The sequence below is a fragment of the Haliotis rubra genome, unplaced genomic scaffold, assembly GCF_003918875.1.
Source record: "Haliotis rubra isolate DU_JTF1 unplaced genomic scaffold, ASM391887v1 Scf840, whole genome shotgun sequence".
Taxonomy (NCBI): domain Eukaryota; kingdom Metazoa; phylum Mollusca; class Gastropoda; order Lepetellida; family Haliotidae; genus Haliotis; species Haliotis rubra.
In genome coordinates, this window is record NW_025767569.1 from 93,223 (window position 1) to 101,672 (window position 8,450).

Consider the following 8,450-nt stretch of genomic DNA (forward strand, 5'->3'; position numbering starts at 1 on the left):
AGCAACCCATGCTTGCCACAATAGGTGACTATGCTTGTTGTAAGAGGCGACTAACGGGATTGGGTGATCAGGCTCGCTGACTTGGTTGACACGTCATCGGTTCCCAATTGCGCAGATCGATGCTAATGCTGTTGATGACTGGATTGCCTGGTCCAGTAGTAGAGGGAATGATAGTCCGAGATCAAGTCCAACAAAAGCCTCTGCAAAGCCTTATTTCCCAAATAAGGCTTTGGTCGGACCCTTAGCTCTTGCTGCCATTACCCCTACTAGTAAAATGTCCCCGGCAGCCACAATTCCCCAAGGGAGAAATAGAAATGTATTGCGCTTCCTCCCAAGGGGAATTGTGTCTCTCACCGTGAGAGAACCTCACATCACACAAAGTTGTGACGGCGGGATACGAACCCACATGTACAGCTTGCGCAGACTATACATAATGGGGTCGCACCACTCAACCGACTGAGCTACCGCGGACTTAGCTGAAGTAGGTCAATTTAACGGGTGCACCCACACATCACGTGCCACTGACAGGATCAATAGTCCTCTGTCTGGCCCATCAAGTAGTACAAGGTAGGTTCGTCTGATTTTATTTTCATTTTATCTATGTCCACGTGCCGCTATGTCACGTTGACCTCAATGAAACAGTTTAATGTGAATCGCCTATGATCTCTTTGGTGTTCGTAATAAAGGCTTGCCGGGCTTTTTGTATCCCCTGTTCTATGTACTTTTTTTTCTCGTCCTCGCTTATAGTAGACTTACGAGACTTGGATCGAATCTCTTGTTTCATTTTGTCATATTTTGTGAGTTCAGAGAGGATCAAACGAAACTCCTCCTCTGAGATTTTGTTGTCAGTGAGTGCCGCTGAAATACGGTCGCTTACCGTGTTCAGCTTTGCTTCAGCTAGAATTCTAATTTCATCGTGTTTCAACGCCTTACGATGCAGTCTGCGTGATGCAAACTTAAGCACCAACCCTAACACCCCTGTCACCCCAGCTGTTATTTCAAGGCCTAGCACTATAGGTGCGGCCACGATGGTAGCTAATAACCCAACACCTGCCGCCCCTAGTCCCATGCTGGTTGCCATAAGGGTAGTATCAGTCCCGTCCACGGCATTGAAAGCTCTATGGTACTTCTTATATAGTGCTTTCCGCTTGTCGCGGTCTTGTTCTAATTGACGTTTTACATCACATAACTGTCTCAAGCGGAACCCCGTCTACGGTTTCCAGGGTCTTCGCTACTTCATCTATGCCTGGGTACAGGCCCATCCTATAATATATATTACAAAAGATATTTTAATTGGGTTTCAGTTAACAGTCGATCAACTAACTTGAAGCTTATAAGGTATAAATCACTGTTTAGGAAAATAGTTCGGAAGTGAATAGGTAACTCTGCATCCACACGAACCCCATAGTAGGGGGGGTTTATTGAGTAGGTTATAGAACCTGTTGAGGGGTCCGTTTGTATGATGATACGGTAACGTCGGTTATTGTTCTGGGTACTCCAGTGTACTGTCACCCCGTGTAAAAGTTGTTGTTCTTTACTAACAGAAAGTTCACGGATATGGAATTCTATGATGAGTGTGGAACCTGGGGTCATACCCGGAATATGCACGAGCCCGGAGCAGGTATACTCTAACTCACCCCCCTTGGTATGCATTTAACATACCGGACTGAGTTAGCCCAACACTTGTATGACGGCCCGGAACGAAACACGAGGGTATGATACCTCTATTTTTAATTTCAGAGATATAATTACTTTCCTTAAATGAGATATAAGGTGAGGGGAAGGTTAAGTTGATTATCCATTTGGGTTCTTTAAAATCTGATAACGACACCCGCCTATACACGTTGTCTTTGAAGTGCAGGATGTATAAGGTGTCTTCCTCACCAGGCTGATCGAATCCCCCCGTGTCCCCTAGATCGTTAAGCGTAGCGTTGGGGTGAAGCCAAGACATTGCTATAATACTATTACGATATAATTTCCAACTGGTTTTCTGATAATGGTTCAGGGGTGCACTTCACCCCCATGAAGTGTATGTTGTCGGGTAGGAATATCTTGGTTAGTGATATAGTGTCTTCCACGACCACGGTGACACCCTGCAGACTGGTTTTGGAGTCGACACCCACCCGCACGTAAACGTTGCAAACGTGATACTGTTGTTGTTTCCCCCACCGTAGTTTGACCCCCTTCACGATTTCAACATCATCCTGCGAAGGTTCCCCTAGGTAGACTTGGATGACCAGTGTTGAGTTCGCCGGTAGACTCTCCAGGATGGTGACCACGCCTTCGAATTCAGACACCAACTGCAATACCACGTTTTGCATGCCCGCTTTACTCGATAGCATGTGGGCTGCCATACTGGTGAGTGGGCTGATGACTACGCTACGTCTCTGAGTCGGAACGTAAGCCACGAGCAGGGTTCCGTTGTTCACGACTTTGTTTAGGTGGTTGTCTTTGTTATCCGTGAACACGTAGGGGGAGCCGAGCCTAATATTGAGAAACCAGTCGACTTTATCGGGTAATAACACCCACTTATCATCATCGGTGAAGACGAGCGTATATGGCTTGTTTCGGGCGACGGTAGTGCTCTCAACATCTTCTAAGTCGAACAGTTTGCCTCCGAACGATGGGTATATCATCCATTTATCATCACCGGTGCGGACTAGGGTGTACCGTGTGTTGACAACCGCTCTTGAAGTATCTACTATATCACTTAGGTTGCTAGTACCACCATTGGAGGGGACTTCAACGCGTTTGTAAATGCTGTTTTAAGTTGCAAGGCATTACAATTTACCATCTACTCGGGGTCGTCGAATCCGCGTGTGTCCCCGAGGTCGGAGATCCCCACATTGATGCATTTTTTCAACTTCATTCCGGGACCTTGTGCGCTGGTCATTTTATGTGCAGGGTTATGCTGAGGTATCCTATATTCACGAGATTATGATTTATATCTAACACCGATATTATCAGCTCAGGGATGTTGCCCTGGGTTAACCTCTTATACTGCCGAGGTGAAAACGACCGGTTCTACCGTCGTTGTATTTCTCCGTTTTCACCGGTACGGCTCTCAGTATAGTGGAAGGGTGACCCCCTTGAATGTTGTCCGTTGTGCTAACCTGGCTGAGATGAATGCACAGCTCTCGATACGGTACTAGGTCGGGTAACTTAGTGCCTGTGGCGGTAGTCGTTGGTTTTATCTCGTCAGGCTGCATACCGAGTGTCCTCGCCAATGGTCGGCCGAGCCTCAAGGAGTTTTTTCCGTTGTTGATTAACACCACTGTACCGTTTGAGTCGTTCATCTTGAGTTCGGCTCCCAATGGTTTGAAGACCTCGTCGTTTAGAGAGCACACACTGTAGTAACCGTCAGTTATCTGATTGCGGACGCCATCTATGAACAGTTTATTGTTGCTGGCGTTGATGTTAGTCCATTGCGGTAGGTAGGTGATATCGCAGAGTGCGACTTCGAGTTGACCCGACGTGTTATCGATCGCGTGCATCAGCTGAACGGCCTCACCGCTCGTTATTCCTGGAAGTGTTATGTACATGATAGAGTATATATGCTCATTATATAATAGTTTTAAAATGTACAAGCCGGGAGTGTTTTATCCTAAACAGGACGTAGATTTCCCCCACATGAAGATCGTGGTTGCTCCTGGGTTGTATTTCAACACCCAGTTCATAGATGTGTTCCACAAGTATAAATTTTCGGTGACTAACGCTAAGGTAGTTCACGCTTGGCTCAACAGACCGATGCAGTTCTGGCAGAATCAACTCAACTTCGCCGTGTGGTGCGCTACAACGGGGTGTGGTGTGACATTAACCGACACTCGGCGTGGACCGCTGAGTCAGTCTGTGTTCACGTTTCACGTGTACTACCAGGTCAGGCGTATCCTCAAAGAGATCAGCGCCCCGCTCCCACAGGAAAAGGCGTGGAATGCAGTAAACAACCAGTACGATAGACGGGCCTACGAACGTATTTGCAACGAATTCGAACTAAACACGAAGACGGATTGGCGTTTGCCGGGACCGAACCACGGGTTGGGTATCCCCATCGTTCACAACATGCCCCTCGTGGAAGCCAGCGAGAAGTTGAAAGAATGGGATTACAAGTTGTATCATCACCTCACAACGAACGAGTGGGATGACCGTTACATGGCATTCGACGACAGCAAGGATAAGCGAGTCTGGAGGTTCGAGCAGGGGGCAGCGGATGACTGGAAAAAGTTCATGCTGGACACATCGAAAGGGTTTACTCGTGCCGGGGTAATCAGGTTAAACGACTCGATTCGAACGTACGTGTGGGCGCTGTTGGGTGCGCAGACGCAAACGCGTTCCAATATCCTAGGCAAGGGGACTGCTTACGACGCTCAGAAACAGTTCGTTGTCAACGTTGAGGATGCTATCAATGCTCCAGTTGATCTCCCGAGTGCCATCAAACGCTACCAAGACGTGTTGGAATACGCCAGGTCGAAAGTCGACTACGTGTTCGACGTGGGACTGTACATGGCTCCGAGCGATATGCAACTGAGAGTAAAAAAAGTGGTGGGCTACAACAACGATATAGTCATAGCCACGGCGGGTCAAAAGTTGGGCGTCAACCTCGATGTCAACGTCCCCCACGTCCCACCACCCACGACTGGTGAAACGGGTATAGTGGCGCCACCCCCGGAGCCTAGGATTCAGCCAACACCCCCTGTGGGGTAACCCCCACAGCCTGAACACGTTCAGGCGTCCAATCAGCAGCACATCGACCGTAAAACAGCTATGGTGGTTGGTGGGGTAGCTTTGGGACTTATTTGGTTAAAAATTCCTTAGGCGCTACGTACACCAAACCCACCACGGCGACTATGGCTGCCCACAGGTTTTGACTGACCGTGGTAGTTTTAGCCAGAGCCAGCTCAGCAACCACCGGACGATGCTACCCAGGATGTCGGGTAGGGCTGTGACCTTACCAGCCAGTTTGCCAGGGCTTCCCGAGTTTTTATCCAGGGTTTAACACCCCACTTGGTTTGTCACCACTTGGGGTGTGGGGTACCGACGGCGTTAATGACACCACCAGGGTTGATATGATGAAGCCCAATGCAGTCAGAATGCTGGCGATGGTGATCCCTTGCTCGGAACAGGATTAGGATCATTTCAGCTAGCGTGGTGTCCTGGTAGAGGACTTCGATCAATGGACTTCCGCTACACGGCTGACCTGGGATCGAAGCTGTTCTCGGAAGGAGGATGCCGCTTCAAGCGGGTCTTCTTTTCCTCTTCCAAATTGCGTATTCGTTCACTCGATGGTGGCTTTCATAGACTCGTCCTCCGTTTCACCGAGTTTGGCCTTTCACGGGCGATGTGGTCGTCTATCGCGTCCAGTTTGGCTGTGTTGTTCACGAATGTCCGCGAATGGTTTATGGCATTGTCCAACCCCGCGGTTCAGGCGGTAAATTCGAATCCGGGTAAGGGTTTGTTGTGGTAGGTGGCCAACAGCTTTTCAATGTTATCAGTCATGTCTTGATCCGATGTGGCGCCCCTGATGTCTCTTACCAGAATCTTGAAGGGAAAGGGCTTTGGGTGCGTGCGCCACGCGTAAATCCTCTGAAGCCTAGTTCATCAGCGGATCAAGTCACCCCCATGGCGACTGCCAAGTGTTGATAAGGCAAGCGGTTCTCTCGTGCGCTTATTCATGAGATCGATATCCGGGTTAGCCTTCAATCGCAGCGTGCCCTTGCTATCGACAAAAAACTTGGTATAGTCTCGCCCCCACGGCTCTACGTAATTTCTATCCTCTTTTAAACTATCGTAAAACCCGTTGACGGCCTGCTTCACGAGTTCGTTACCTTGCGAGAATGAGGTTTCATCATCCAGGGTATCATCCCACATATCCTCCATAGGTATTTCTTCATGACCGCCTTCAGCCATTATTTAGTATTAAAACTTATATATTTCATTTATATAACAATGTATGGTAGAAAACTAGATCCTTTCAGAAGATCGAGAGAGCCCCTAGGTATCAAAGCCGTGCGCCAGTCGGTGACCATCACCAACAACCCCAGCAAGATAGACCAGAATCAAACGCTGCTGGTTAGATTTCCAAACCTTGGCGCGAATGACCTCATTGTACCAGGCACTGTTAAGACTGGCGTTCAACCTCACGTTGACCTCCACCAGCGACAAACGTGAGCTAGTGCGGGCGTAGGTCGAGCCATCATCAAAAAAACCACCATCAAGATCACCCGGTAGCGAGGTGCTGAGTATCGGCGACAGCGGCGTGTTTCACTGCTACAGGGACCTCTGGAAGCGAGGAGAACGGCGTCAATGGCGTGTACCAGGGCATCAGCAAATCGACCAGGTCAGCGCGTGGGTATGCCTTCACGGCAGACCAGTTATCTAAGATCACGGACGGTGAAAGGCCATGCATAAGCGTCGAGGAACAGGTTCTCGCGTCACCGCTTTCGACTTCAAAAGTTGCTCCACGGAACTGCGCTCCGTTTTACCAGGCCAGCTGGGTGATAGGCTTGAATCTGAGCTAACGTTTAACGACTACAGCAAAGTAGTGCGTACGCCGAGCGGCGATGAGGCTAGTTATACCATAGACAACATCTCTCTGGAGTTCGACATGGTCACTAACCCCGGAGCTGGCCAGGCAGGTTGAAGCGATTTACTCGGGGAATGTGGCCATCCTGTCACGATCGCATACTGAGGCATAGATCTATCGTGCGGGATAAAGGCGACACTGTGTGGAATATCAACCTAAGCGTGCGGGCGCGATCGATGAAAGGCATCCTGATCGTCCCCGTGGAGGATTACGAGCCGTTCCGGAGGGACAGCGAAGTTTTTCAACCCTGAGATTGAAAAGGTGGAAGTGACCATAGAGGGTGTGCCCAACCAGCTGTTCAGTCATGGTATGAGGGCGTACCAGCAGTGGGATGAGATAAAAAAGCTACCGAGCAAACTCCCTTACTTAACCAAAGACCTGGACCTATCCTCCGTGCAAATCGGTGAATACCTGACCAACAGAAAGTGCGTGCTGTGGTTGGACATCGCGATCCACGGATGGCGATACACTGCGGTAGCGGTCGTCGCATAGACAACGGAGTGGGGATTACTATCCAGATTACCAAGAAGGCTCAACCGGCTGGCAAGTTGAAATTATATCATACGTTATTATGGACGCGCAACTTAATATAGACAATGGGAGATTCGTGCAAGCCATCTACTGATTTGCCTGCCGGTAAGCCATCTATTAATTTACCACGCGACCCACACTGCGCCATAGTGTGCGGGCAGACTGGCTGTGGGAAGACCGTTTTCGTGTTGGATATGTTGGAGGGGTACTACAGGGATGTGTTCGACCACATCGTTATCATGTGCCCTACTCTGAGCATGAATAAAACGTACACGGAAAGACCTTGGGTGATGACGGACCCGGACGTACACAGAGTCGACCCGGGAACACGCCTGCAGGACTGGTTGAAAGCTTACCATATGAAATTTAAAGGGAAGTCGGCGTTGTTTATACTGGATGACTGCAGCTAATCGCGAGATAACAAAAAAGAGAGACATGCTATCGTACCTGGCCTTCTCCGGTCGACATGCAAATCACAGCGTCTGGGTGCTAACGCAGAAGTTCAACTCGGTGTTGAAAGACCTCAGGGAGCAGGAAGCGATGGGTGGCCTTATTTCACTGCAAGGACAGGGATTCGTTCGAGAGTGTTTGAGAGAACGATGTGATGAGCAAATTAGAACGGGAACGGGTGAAGAAACAGCTCGCTGAAACTAAACACGCTAAGCTCGTGCTCAAGACCGACCAACCCGTGGCCTATAGGGTGTTTTAGCTAAGCAAATGCTAAGCAAAGCTAAGCAAATGCTAAGCAAAGCTAAGCAATGCTTAGTATAAATACTTAGCATTTAGTTATAGCTATGGCATTTGAAGTGTTTGTCGTGTTCAACTTAACCTTTATTTCTCTGTGTTTCGCTTATATCGTATATTGTATAGTTAAAACTAAAACTTACTTATCACATTATAAGATGGAGTGTGAGGAATTGCTTGAACAATTGTTGGTACCACAGGTGGACGATGATAAGCGAGAGAAACTGGTGGCGTTGGCTGTTGGTGGCAAAGCCAAACATTACTTTGGGGAGTACACTCCAGATAAAATTCACAAAATGTCAGCCGAAGAAATCGATAAACTGTACGCTAAATACGAGGCTAGACTAGGTGCAGAAATGACAAAGACAATAGGATCGGCTATGACTCAGATATACACTGGTATTGCGTCATACTTCCTTCCCATCCCCCCGGAGCGCCGACTTTACTTGTGGGAAGACCTCGAGAAAGACCCTTTTATCGAACACGCCTTGAGCTCTATTAGCTGCGATCTGTACCACAAATACGGTATGTTGTTAGCCCGGTGGCGGCGATTATCCGCGACAAAGCATTGTCAATTTGAGAGGAAAAAAAATAA